We start from the raw sequence: 13,799 nt of genomic DNA on the forward strand, positions 1-13,799 counted from the left end.
GGGGGATGTACCTCTAAACCGGATAGTGTTGGGAGAAGATAGGGGATGAACTCCATAGATACAGCTCATATGCTTTTCTAGAGAAGTGAAGATAGAGCACATATGCTTATCTTTGTGAAGTGTGGATATAGCTTATATGCTTATCTGTGAATGTGGGACATTGTTGTTATACATATCTGTTGAGAATGTGGATATAGCTTATATGCTTATCTGTGAACGTGGGATATAGTTTTTATACATATCTGTTGAGATGATGATAGAGCTAACATGCTTATCTGTTGAAAAAGGAAAAATGAAAGGTAACTTGGACTCATAAGTCGTATGACATAAATATGTGATTTATGTGAATGTATCAGTGTTGCCCATCTATCAATTGCTAATCTTTTAGTCATTGTTCATGGTTGGTTTAGTGTATTTCTACTGGGCTGTGGCTCACCCTATATGGGAATATCATTTTCAGGTACAGGTAGCATGCCACCTCCAAGGACATAGCTTGGGAGGCTAGAGGCGGACATACTTTTGTCGTTTTATTTTTGATGTATTACATGTAAATTCAAGCCAAGGGCTTAATGTGTAAATGAGTTAGCACTCTTTTGTTGTAACCAAGTGTTAACTTGGAAAACTGTAAGCCCATAGGGCATTTGCTTTTGTTGTTAACATGTAGTACTTTTGTAATGAAACTCTGATGAATAGAAGATTGTGGTTATTTCATATGTTAATGAATGTTTTATTTTGAGGGCGTTACATTTAATCAAGTTAAAATAGTCAAAAAAATTAAAAAGTCAAGCTAAAAAAATTCTTTCCATACGAAAGCTTAGTGTTGTGTACTTCTTGTTAGTTCAAATTAGCAATCTTACAAATTAGAGAAAGCAATGGAAACAATTATCTTAATTCTAACACAACAATAAGACAAACTTACAAAACCCCAAAACAAATGGGAAAATCACTACTCAATGAAAGTTGAAAAAAAAAGGTTAGACTTCTCTCCGGTCTGCAATCGGATTGGAGTGTTTTTAATTGGGTCTATGGGGCTTACCACGGGTCCCATTTCGAAAATCTGAACCGTTTAATGTGTAGAACTCATCAAATACTTTATCTTTGTAAAAAATTACATTGATCGATAGCTACTTGATCGGGTCAGATTTCTATCAACTTTAAATATAATTTTCAAAATAAATTGTTGACAAAAAATCTAATCTGATCAAGTGGCTATCAATATCCAATTAATGTGATTTTTAAAGACATAAGGTACTCGACGAGTTCTACCTATTGAACGATTTGGATTGTCAAAACAGAACCCGTGATAGATCCTGCAAGTCTAATAACACCATCCAGTTTACTTTGTGAACTAGAAACAAGCTACTCCCGAAAAAAAAAAAATACCACAAATATAGAGAGGTGTAACTACGTCATAGTTTTTGACTTATACCCCATTACAAAATAAATTGCATCCCATATTTTTATAATTTTTTTTTTTCTGCTTTAGTGTTCTCTAATTCCCCCCAAACAAATTACAAAAACACTTTCCAAGAAACAAGAATTGATGATTGTGGAAGAGGAAAAATATAGAGGGCCAAAAGGCAAAAGCTGATGAAACCGTCATGGCTCGCGCTTCTCCGCGAAAGACGTGTGTTGCTGTCTTAATAAGGTTCAGAAAGGTGTTTCCTTTCTTGCAGAAGAAAAAGAAGAAAAATAAATGAATGAAACGATTTGGAGTAAGACAATTACTTATTAGTGGGGGTAAGAAAATTATATTATAAGTCACTGGAAATTTTTTTATAATTGCAAGACAAATGAATGATATAATTTTAATTACAAATGTGTGGAAATTGTTCTTCACGCACCCTCTTGCTTCCTTCCATCTTCATGGAGAACAATTTCCCCACCTTTGTAACCAAAATTATATCATTCATTTATCTTGTAATTATAAAAAGATTCTCACTTACTTATAATACAATGAGTAATATTATTTATTTAATATTTTGATAAAATATTTGGAATCTATAGCATTTTTCTAATATAATTTTCCTATCCCCACTTATAGGTAGTCACCCCTTAGAGTAATTACATTATGAAGAATATTTATATCATTAAACAAATTGACAACTAATCTACAACAACTTGAAACATAGAGAATGAGATTCACTTGGAATATCAAGAAGAATGCAGATAATCAACAACAATTTGACGTAGTCAAAGCCAATAAATACAATGATCTCTGATGCAAAATTTCTTATACATACGAGTTAGTAAATTGCAAAAATCGAAATTTCCCACTACACATTAATCGCTTCTAAAAGTTCTCAAGACCATTCCATGCATGCCAATATCAAGAACACACATAAGTGCTCTTGAGAGATCAAAGAATGCGTTCAAAGAAAATGGCAAATCCATTTATTTTTAACAATTTAAAATTTCTATTGAACTCTGCCAACCAATTGGGGAAACAAACAGAACAAACTTTTAGTACTTTCCGCACAATGAATGCCACTTTAGTTTCAACTGGTACCACAAAGAAGGAATGCCCAGAATCCCTCATGCCAATCTTGGATCGAACATATCAAAATGTGCACGTCTCAGAGAATCCAAAAGAACCTGGGCAGGCACAGTCGACAAAAGCACTGGACGAGCTTCCTCAGGCACTGTTCCAGCTAATTCACGAGCTTTCTGGAGATGCGAATTAGCTACAGATGCCATCTCAAAAACAGGATCACACAAACGCTCGCGAGAGTCCATGAAAATCTCCATTTGGCCTCCCTGGTTAACCAACAACCCGTGTTTGGCTGCCACTTTAGCAGGTATGTAAGAAAACTGACAGCTGCGGCTGGCACGGTACGGCAACGACTTAAGCAACAAAAGAAGGCCACTAGCCTTGCCAATATGTGAAGCTGCATGATCTGCAGTAGTGGACTTGATACCACCTGCTTGAAGAGTCATGTACAAGATAGTTGAAACAGTGTCCTCAGCATATCGCTCCAACTTTTCAATAGTTTGTGGGATTTCAATAACCTCTCTTTTTGCATCCTTGATTCAAGCTTCAATGGATCGTGTTAGCCAGCCCTTGCTGATTATATTCTCATACGTTACTGATGACAGGGCCTGAACTGTTCGGTGCTCAATTAATTTGTTGGCAAATATCTTATCTATAGCTTCTCGCCACCAGAGGAGGGCGCATAAGGCCGATTTTGGGATCGGAAGCAATATCCATGGCTCTTGCTGTTTCAACATTGAAAGCGCGGAGAGCAAACGTAGCCTTCCACATGTTCGGGGGAAGTTCAAGAAGGTAGAGAGATAATGATGGTAGCCATAATTTCGTATTTGCTACGCACAGTAGGAGAAAGCCATCCGTATGCCACCAGAGGCTGATACACCACTCATTAAATCCTAGCTACGGTTTCCCTCCTGCAACCGTATTACTTAAAAAGTAATGAAACTGTTTATTAGAAGGGCATAAAGGAGGAAATAATCAACAATGCTAGGTTTCATGAAAATAACCATGAAAGCTTTTATGACCATTGGATTACACTTAGAATAAAGTACTACACACTAATCAAGGTAATCCAAATATCATAAATCTTTCATGATCATTTTCATGAAAAAAATTTCGTGATCCCTAACTTTTCTCAGAAACAATATCTACTTAAAACAAAGGGTTACACAAGAAGGAAATCATAAACCTTAGTTACACAAGAAGAAAATCATGAAACTTGCCTGACAAAAATATGCTTCAAACCAAACTATGAAGTTCTGGGACTATCTTAGAGGTTTTGCGGCTGAGAATCAACACCCTTCGCTATGTTTGGGTGATCTCAATGAAGTTGGCTCAGTGCAGGAAAAGCAAGGACAGATTGAACATTTTCAAAAGCTCTTACTTGCATTGTGCTTTTATGGACTTGTTCAAGGGCCCTCATATACATGGTACAATATAAAATAAAATGATGAGAAGGATAATATTCAGGAATAACTAGATCGTGCTTTAGCTATAGTGGGGTGGAGACAACTTTTTTTTCCCATATGCTAGGTATATCATGAGGTATGCCATGGTTCTAATGACTGCCCCTTCTATTGTTCTGTAGTATACCCCTATGTTACATTACATGGACTTCTCAAAATAAATTAAATACTCATGTTGGACACTTGACACTTGAATAAAACTGTGGGATATGGTTATAATACTTCTCATTGGACACTCCTTATATATTTATAGATAACACTATTATTATATATATGTGTGTGTTATATAATTGTTATAAAATGAGTAAAATACCTTTTTGACAATGTATGTTACATATAATACTATTTTATTTTGCATAATAGATAAAATATAAAAATATGAACTTTTTTCCAAAGTCTAAGTACCTTTAAATTTGAGATTTGATAGATCTGACCTCTAAATATGCACCCATACCCAACACCTATACCTAAGTCTATGCAACATAAGTATTCCCCCTAAAAAAGTCTGTTGACTAGACTGTTTAAATTTTAAAGTATTTAGTCGACTAATTCTGAATGCAGGATGTTGTTCAATCCAAGTGGCAGGCCATTCAAACTAGTTCCCTTATATTTAAGCTTTCTCAAAAGGTGTCAGAGCGACCTTAAACGTGGAGTTGAGATGACTTTTGGAAATAACAAGATTAAAGTTGCTAATATAAAGTATTAGTTCGCCGATATTCAGCTTCAACCCTTTATGGAATCTAACCTTCAGGCCCAAGAGATGTTAAAATTTGAAAAGGAGACTCTTATAAAAAGGCAAGAAATGTTTTTTCACCAATGCTCTCGACTCTGATGGCTAAAGTATGACCTTTCTTTCATGCAGTTGTAACCTAGAGATGCCAACAGAATCATTTAATCAAGGTGAATGATAGCAGTGGAGATTTTCCAATTGCTTCAAAGCTCTGGCCCCAAGAACATGGAAGAAGCTCTAGTGCAATGGGTTATGTAGAGTGTCTCAACAATTTCCTACTTGGTGTTTGCTAATTGAGAAAAGTAAGCTTCTTTACTTCCCTTCATAGGTCTTTGTCAAGGAGACCCTTTGTCCCTATACTTTTTTCTACTTGTTGCCAATGTGCCTTCTAAATTGTTTTCAACAACACAATTTCTTGATTAAAATTAAGAGATATTGCCCACTATTCTCCCACATTTTTGTTGCTGATGATGCTAATCTTTTTATTAAAGGAAATATTCAGGAATGTCGAAATATAAACTACACCAGATTTACAATAACTAGTAATTTAATGCCACGTAATCACTTCAATCAAACAAGTATAAACTGTACCATACAATATCCAGTCTACCCCAAGATTATCAAAACTATCAGTGGTTCCGACACTCCCCACTTGAAAGCCACCAATACTACTTACACTCTTACTAGCCCAAACAACCATCCCAAATTGATGGATGTGGAGAGAATTTTTTGGGTGTATTTAGCACATCCCGAATTGAAGATGCAAGAATTTTTCTTGTTGATCTCATTAATTTTCACCCTTCCCTCTAACTATGCACTCAGGGACAAAACTTGCACTTCATCTCTGCGAAACAAGACATGCATAATATTTTTTTACCAATTGATATAAACTATGAGATTCCAATTCAAGAATGGAAAATAAACTAAGATTTAATGCTAGTTTACTACATAAAAGATAAAACCATTATCTATTCACATTAGCAACAAATTAATAAAAGAATTATCATACAACAATTTGTTCTTTGTAAATTTCAACTTAATCATCAATCAAAATGATGGAACTCAATGTTCCTTCAAACCTCAACAGTCTTCGATGATTTACCTTATCCTAAATTTTTCAATAAAAGCATCTTCCATTTTGTTGCTGAACTTAGTTTTGACAATATTTATGCTAGGACAGTTTTGCAGTAGAGACTAGAAGAGTAAGTAAATAAAATAAATGTCATATATGTTATTCATTATATACATGTCTAATATTCTTCCAACTAAGAACCAATCAGTATTGCCTAGTAATAGGGTGAATTAGAAATATATCCCTTGAGGATTACTGAAAATACAGATCGCCCCTTGTAATTTGTAATTTGGAAAATTACAAATACCCTATTGTAAAAAAAAATATTTATTTAGCAGAATTAATTGAAAAAATGAAATTTTTAACTGTTCTCATATACAATAACGAAATTAGTTGAATTATAAAATTGAAATATATTTATGATATCATTAAAAACTATTAATTGACTTACTGATTTATTGATAAAAAAGGCCATTTGTTATGAATTATAAACTTCACGGGGCGAGATATAATTTTCAAAACTGCAAGGAGCAATTCATATTTTAAACAAATCTCAGGGCTATTCCAGTGAAACAGTTATTTCAGGATATACAAATACTAAGCAGTTTAAGCTAACATCTATAGCTACACAGGCTATAAGTTTTTAATTATTCCCAAACTCACAAGCTTAAATACAGGTATAAAAGTCTTTGATTAATACTATAAACCAACTTGAAACTTAAACCAACAGTGCCAAACAAGGAAGTCTTCGATTATATTATTTCAATAAATGATTTCTACATCATGATTAACACTCTGATTAGCTCAACCTGCGTACATAAACAAACTACCTGTAAACGAGATTTGGCAAATACTTGGTGAATCTGTCAACAATGAAGAGCTACAACGAGATCTGCAGTTGAGTGATGAGAAAGAGCATACAAGTGAAAAATAATAGAAGTAGAACAGAGAGGTGAGTGAGAGAGACAGGGTCTGCAGGGTATAATTAAAATGAAAAATTAGTAATAAATTGGTTAATAAGCTAAGATGAAATGAAAGCACAGTAAGAATTACCACCACCTGTTGAGTATTCCACTCCATGTGAACCACTATGGAAGTATGGAGGCTAGAGATTTGCTGAAGTTTTTATTAACTTTGGTAGTTGTTTGTTGGCAAGCAGAGGTTGGCAATGGTAGTTGGTTGTTGGCAAGCAACTCTCCCGTTTGTGTGTAAATAGGGAGAGCTGTGAGTTGAGTTAATCATCAAGCATAGAGTGTAGTCTGTGAATGAGAGAGTTCTATAGAGAGTTGTGAGGTATGAATTCTGTAATCTCCCTTCTGGATAATTCTATAGTAAATATCTCTCTTCGTGGACATAGGCAATTACCTAATCACATAAATCTATTGTGTCTCATTTTTCTGTGTGTGTGATTGATTTCTGGTGTGCCTTAGTCCTAACAAGTGGTATCAGAGCCCTGGTTGGTGAAAAATAGTGTGGTTTTCAAAAAATTTCAAATTTTGAAGTTGCTCGAAATCAAATTTTGAGCACACTAGGAGGTGTGTCTCTTCAAGACGATTTCGAAGACATAAAATTCGTCAAAATCGAAGCTAAAACGAGTGCCGTAGAGCTTGCCGAAGATTCGCTAGAATTTCGTCTAAAATTTCAGTTCGACGATAGAAGTTGAAGAAGAAGGCTATTGTCACTATTACATCATCATTGCATCAGTAGAGTTTCTAAAATTGTAATTTAGCCCCTGAAGTTGTGGTAAATTGCATTTCAGCCTTGAAGTTTCTAAAATTGTAATTTGGCCCCTAAAGTTGTGGTAAATTGCATTTCAATCCCTAAAGTTTTGGGATATTGCAATTTGGCCCGTTGAGTTGGAAGAAATTACATTGAGGTCCTTGAAAAAAGTGGGAGAAGTGCTTTCTTGGTTAATTTGACCATTCCAGACTCAAAGGTGTGGTCCGTTTGTCCAAATTCAAATTTTTTATACAAGTAAGAAGACGATGGAGGAATCCACATCAACTTCAAAATCGATGATAAAGTTGAATGTTTCCAATTATGGAATCTGGAAGCCACAGATGGAAGACATCCTATACTGTAAAGACCTGTTTGACCCTATTGCTCTAAAAGAGGTTAAATCGGAAGCAAAGAATGATGAAAACTGGATAAAAATGAATCGGAAGACTGTCGATTAGATTAAACAATGAATAGACCATAATGTGTTCCACCATGTCGCACAGGAGACAGATGTATATGTCCTCTGGACAATGTTAGAAGGAATGTTCCAGTCAAAGATGGCCCGGAACAAAGCCTTGGTGATGAAAAGGCTTGTAAATCTGAAGTTGAAGAATGGTGTGTCTGTCGCCGAGCACACCAGTGAATTCAAAAATCTGGTGAATCAACTTGCAACCGTCAAGATGCTTACTGCTCAGATCTTTACCTGATAACTGGGAGGCGTTGGTGGTTTCTCTCAGCGACTCTGCACCAAAGGGGAAGCTGACCATGAGCATGGTCACAGACGCCATGTACAATGAAGAAACAAGGAAGAAAGACATGAGAGGTAATTAGTCCCATGCTCTTATCATAGAAGATAGAGGTAGAGACAGAGGTAAAAGAAGAGGTAGAAGAAGAAACAAGAGTAGAGGCAAATGGAGTAACATGAGTAAATCTAGAGACAGTAAAATTCAAGGTAACTCTAGCTTCACTTGCTTTCATTGTGGCCAAGAGGGTCACATAAAGAGAAACAGTCCAAGCCGAAAACATAAAGGCTAAAGTAGTAAGTCTAAGGGAGATGAGAACACAACAGCCACAACAACTGATGAATTACTTCTTGCAATTAGTGAAGGGGATGATTGCCTTCACGTGGCTAACCACAACTACACAGAATAGGTGATAGACACAGTTGCATCCTATCACGCCACTTCCCATAGATAGCTCTTCAGCTTATACAACGCTAAAGATTTTGGCACTATTTGAATGGGGAATTCTAGTTATTCGAAGATTGTGGGCATTGGAGACATTAGTATTCAGACTAATGTCAGACACATGCTGGTTCTCAAAGATGTAAGGCATGTTCCAGATTTGTGCCTCAATCTTATCTCCGGAAGTGCTATAGACTGACAAGGCTATACAAGTATATTCGAAACTGGCCGTTGGAAGCTGACATGAGAAGCTTTGACAATCGCCAGAGGAGATTTGTCTTCAACACTATACAAGACTCAAATGATGATCTGTCTAGAAAGTCTAAATGCAGCAGAAAACAAGGAGTCACTAGACTTATGGCACAGATGATTGGCTCACATGGGTGAAAAGGGATTGCATCTGTTAGCAAAGCAATCCACGATACCCTTATCCAAAGGGAGTGCCCTAAAGCCGTGTGATCATTGCCATTATGGAACGAAACATCGAGTATCATTCAGTTCAGTGAGCAAGAGAAAAATATAAGTGCTCAGTATGGTATACTCGGATGTTTGTGGCCCAATCGAAGTGGAGTCACTTAGCGGCCATAAGTATTTTTTGACTTTCATTGATGATGTATCAAGGAAGTTATGGGGGCATTTCCTGAAGTCGAAGGATGAGGTATTCTAGCACTTTCAGGAGTTCTATGCAGTGGTGGAAAGAGAAACCGGGAAGAAGTTAAAGTGTCTTTGCACAGATAAAGGTGGCGAGTATACTTCTAATGCTTTTGAAGCATATTGTGCCAGTAGAGATATCTGGTACGAGACAACAGTTCTTGGTACCCCACAACATAATGGTGTGACAGAGAGGATGAACCACACTATTATTGAAAGCCTTAGATGTATGCTCAGAATAACAAAGTTGCCAAAGTCATTCTAGGCTGAAGCCGCATGTACAGCCTGTTATCTCATCAACAGGTCACGTTCAGTCCCGTTGAATTTTGCGATACCTGAGAAAGTCTGGTCCAGAAGAAAGGTATCATATTCTCACTTGAGAGTTTTCGGGTTCGTACATATCTCCAAGGAAAACAGACAGAAGCTTGATGACAAGTCCACTCCATGCATATTTGTGGGCTACTCAGATGCAGTATTTGGGTACAAGTTATGAGACCCAGTGAACAGGAAGATGTTTAGGAGCAAAGATGTTGTGATCCAAGAAAACCAAACATTAGCAGATTTTGAGAAGTCTGCAAAGTCTAGAGATGTCATTACTCCAGACTTGTTACCATCTCCCAAGCCATCACAAAATGCTAGATGTAATAATGTGCAACAAGAAGTGCCAGAGTTGCAGGTTCCGTTGCCAAAAATTAAGGATTAGAAGGAAAGAGATGAAGGCTCAGATGAAGAGGATGTTGAGCAGGGGGAGCAACTCTCTCAACCAAAGGCAACTGGGCCTCAGTTGCGAAGATCTGGAAGAGCTGTCATTCCATTAACCAAATATCCCGCTTCTCAGTATGTTCTAATTACTGATGAGAAAGAGCCTGAGTGCTTTTCGGAAGCAAAGAGTCATATAGAGAAAAACTGTTGGATGCAAGCCATGAAGGAGGAGATGAGTTCTTTGCAGAAGAACCACACTTATGAGCTTGTTCCACTTCCAAGAGGCAGGAAAGCCTTGAAGAACAAATGGGTATATAAGTTGAAGAAAGATGGCAATGGAAAACTATTATAGCATAAAGCTAACTTAGTGGTCAAAGATTTTGGGCAGAAGAAGGGAATTGACTTTGACGAGATCTTCTCCCCAGTTGTGAAGATGACTTCCATTCCAGTAGCTCTGGGATTAGCAGCTCGCTTGAATCTGGAGGTAGGACAGATGGATGTCAAGACTGTCTTTCTCCATGGTGATTTAGAGGAAGAGATCTATATGGAGCAACCAGAAGGATTTGAAGTCAAAGGGAGACAGAATCTAATCTGCAAACTGAAGAAGAGTCTCTACGGCCTGAAGCAGGTGCCGGGACAATAGTACAAGAAGTTTGATTCATGCATGGTGGATCTTGAGTACAAAAGAACAGTTGCAAACCAGTGTGTATATTTCCGAAGGTTTTCGGATGGAAACTTCATTATCCTACTGTTGTATGTCGATAATATGTTGATCATCAGACAAGATATTGCTATGATCAACAAGTTGAAAAAGGACTTGTCGCAGTATTTTGATATGAAGAATTTAGGCCCAGCACAACATATTTTGGGCATGAAGATTGTTCGTGATAGGAAAGCCAAGAAGATATGGCTGTCATAGGAGAAATATGTTGAACGGGTGATTAAAAGGTTCAACATGAAAGATGCCAAGCTAGTCAGCACACCGCTAGCCAACCATTTCAAGGTAACAAAGCGTTCGTGTCCCACAACCAGCTCTAAAATAAAAGAAATGAAGGCAATCCCCTATTCCTCTGTAGTAGGAAGTTTGATGTATGCAATGCTGTCCTCTCAACCAGATATTGCTCATGCTGTTGGAGTTGTAAGCAGATTTCTTTCCAATCCAGGAAAAGAGCATTGGGAAGCAATCAAATGGATTTTGAGGTACCTTAAGGGTACATCTAAAATGTGTTTGTGCTTTGGAGGAGCTAAACCAGTCTTGGAAGGCTATACTGATTTAGATATGGCAGGCGATCTTGATGGTAGGAAATCTACATCAGGATTTATGTTCACTTTCGCAGGGGGAGTTATGTCTTAACAGTCCAAGTTATAGAAGTGTGTTGCTTTATCCACAACCGCGGCAAAATATATTGTCATAGCGGAACTTAGGAAAGAGATATTGTGGTTAAAGAGTTTTCTCCAAGAACTAGGACTAGAGCAGGAAAAGTTAGTGGTACATTGTGATGGCCAGAGTGCCATAGACCTGAGCAAGAATTCCATGTACCATTCTCGCACGAAGCACATTGATGTTCGGTATCATTGGATACGCGAAGTGATAGAGAAGCAGTTATTGGAACTAGTCAAGATCCACATAGATAAGAATCTAGCTGACATGCTTACAAAGGTGGTCTCGAGGAACAAACTCGAAGTATGCAGGGACATTGCTGGGATGGACTTCTAGTAAGGATCCTACTCCCCATAGGTGTGGAGCGGGAGAATTATTGAGCATTCCACACCATGTGAACCACCATGAAAGTCAATAGTGAAGGCTACAGATTTGCTAAAGTTTTTTTTTCAAACCTAGGGTGGCTGTGTTATTAACTTTGGTACTTGTTTGTTGGCAAGAAGAGGTTGGCAATGATAGTTGATTGTTGGCAAGCAGCTCTCCCCTTTGTGTATAAATTGGAAGAGCTATGACCTGAGTTAATCATCCAGTAGAGAGTGTAATCTGTGAGTGAGAGAGTTCTATAAATAGTTGTGAGGTGTGAGTTTTGTAATCTCCCTCCGAGATAATTCTATAGTGAATATCTCTCTTCGTGGACGTAGGCAATTGCCGAACCACGTAAATCTATTGTGTCTAATTTTTCTGTGTGTGTGATTGATTTCTGGTGTGCCTTAATACTAACACCACCAAGGATGCGATTGTTGCGAGCCCATTGCACAGAATAGGATTATTAAGGCGATACATATCTGGAGGCTTGTTGTCCAAGTTTGATGAAACCCAAAAGGAAACTCTTGAATCCGATAAGCATCAGTGGAAACAAAGTTCATTATCTCATCGGTTGAGAGCATCATTTTCACAGCATTGAATAGTCTTAATTGCTTCTCATAAATGGTTGCTGTTAGCAAAGACCTCACTTTTAGATCGACAAGTCTGATTCGGAAATACAATTGCCTTTGTGCTAAGGACTCAATGCTCTTTGAAATGGAAAGTAAGATGGCCAACACTTATCCCTCATTTTTGAAACTTTCTTTGCCCTCAGCAACCTCAATGAAGGTGTTGAGAATAAGTGGACTGGTAGATAGAGTAACGACTGTTAGCAGCGTGAACAATCCCGACATCAAAATCTCCTTCCAATTGCATGAAACTATTGTCCCCAAAACCGATGGTTAGGATGATGGGACGAGTTATTTTCTCTCATTGAATTTCTCTGTGAATAGCGAATAACAAGCTTGTGCTTAATCTTCCTCACACAATTTGGGTATTTCTTCATCCTTAAGTGTTTTCTCCCTCCTCATTTTTATCAGTGGGTTTAGCCACCAAAAGGTCATTATATTGAAAAACCTAGCTTTCGCAAATGGAGTAACGGTGACAAAAGACTCAGTTTTACTACTTCCATAAACCTCACTGTTTAGGGGGGTACATAGATTTTCATCAATTTCTTCATATTTGTAACCCTTGTAAGTGCGTAGCAACAATATACTTGCCCCTAAAATGGGGATAGTACATCCAAAGCTACCTTAATTTTCACTTCTTTCATAAAAATGGCGATGACTAGTGATAAACAACAAGCAATTGCAGTAAACAAGAAGGCAAGAATTGACAAAACCCACAATGATGCTTTTGGGAAATGCTTTCCTCTAAGCCTAATCATTAAGCCCATTGGCAACCATGTTAGTCCTTAAAACAAAACTAGCAACCACCAATGCAGAGGTAAAACAGACCGGACAACCTTAATTTATCAACTAACATCCAAATACCCAAAATCAAGTATACCAATCCCAGAACTGCATTGAAAATGGCAGATATAAATTTGCAAACGCATAGCGCCACGAAAGTGCTTTGATGGTTTCTTCCAAATGACATTGAATAAGAACACAACCACGAGCAATGTATCAAAACAAATAATCATGGCGTGGTTGATACACGAAGAAGGTCGTGTCACAAACATGAAATCAATGGTGCAAGGCTAAAGAACATTTGTGAACAAATTTTACAATGATTATAGATTTTTTACAATACGTGCTTTTATAAATAATGTACAACCATTTCAAGCATGTTAACAGATGCCCTTAGAGTAGAGTTAACAAAATTAAACTTGCAATAATGTTGTTTTGACACTTATTCATAGTAACTTCTAATTAATTTTCAAAATCAACCCATAAATTTATATATAATTACACATGCATGGTGTGTGCACCTCATCCTTCCTAAATTTATTGTTGTAAAAGTTCTTGCTCTCAAGATATTTTAATAAAAGCACTCTCAATCATTATTGCCTTTCGAAAAATGGGCACAGGGCGATGCATA

The 13,799-nt window shown here is 37.1% G+C and overlaps 2 pseudogenes across 1 annotated transcript; both read right to left on the reverse strand.

Moving 5' to 3' along the window:
• The window catches only part of LOC114303778 (ABC transporter C family member 10-like), a 61,093-nt pseudogene extending 47,475 nt beyond the window's left edge, over window positions 1-13,618 (reverse strand).
• On the reverse strand, window positions 2,174-3,814 carry LOC114272329 (uncharacterized; annotated as a pseudogene). Its single transcript, XR_014337420.1, has one exon. The product of XR_014337420.1 is annotated as an uncharacterized LOC114272329 (transcript).
• Window positions 13,619-13,799: the final 181 nt, after the last annotated feature.

The sequence above is a fragment of the Camellia sinensis genome, chromosome 8, assembly GCF_055761805.1.
Source record: "Camellia sinensis isolate YWXY chromosome 8, ASM5576180v1, whole genome shotgun sequence".
Lineage (NCBI taxonomy): Eukaryota > Viridiplantae > Streptophyta > Magnoliopsida > Ericales > Theaceae > Camellia > Camellia sinensis.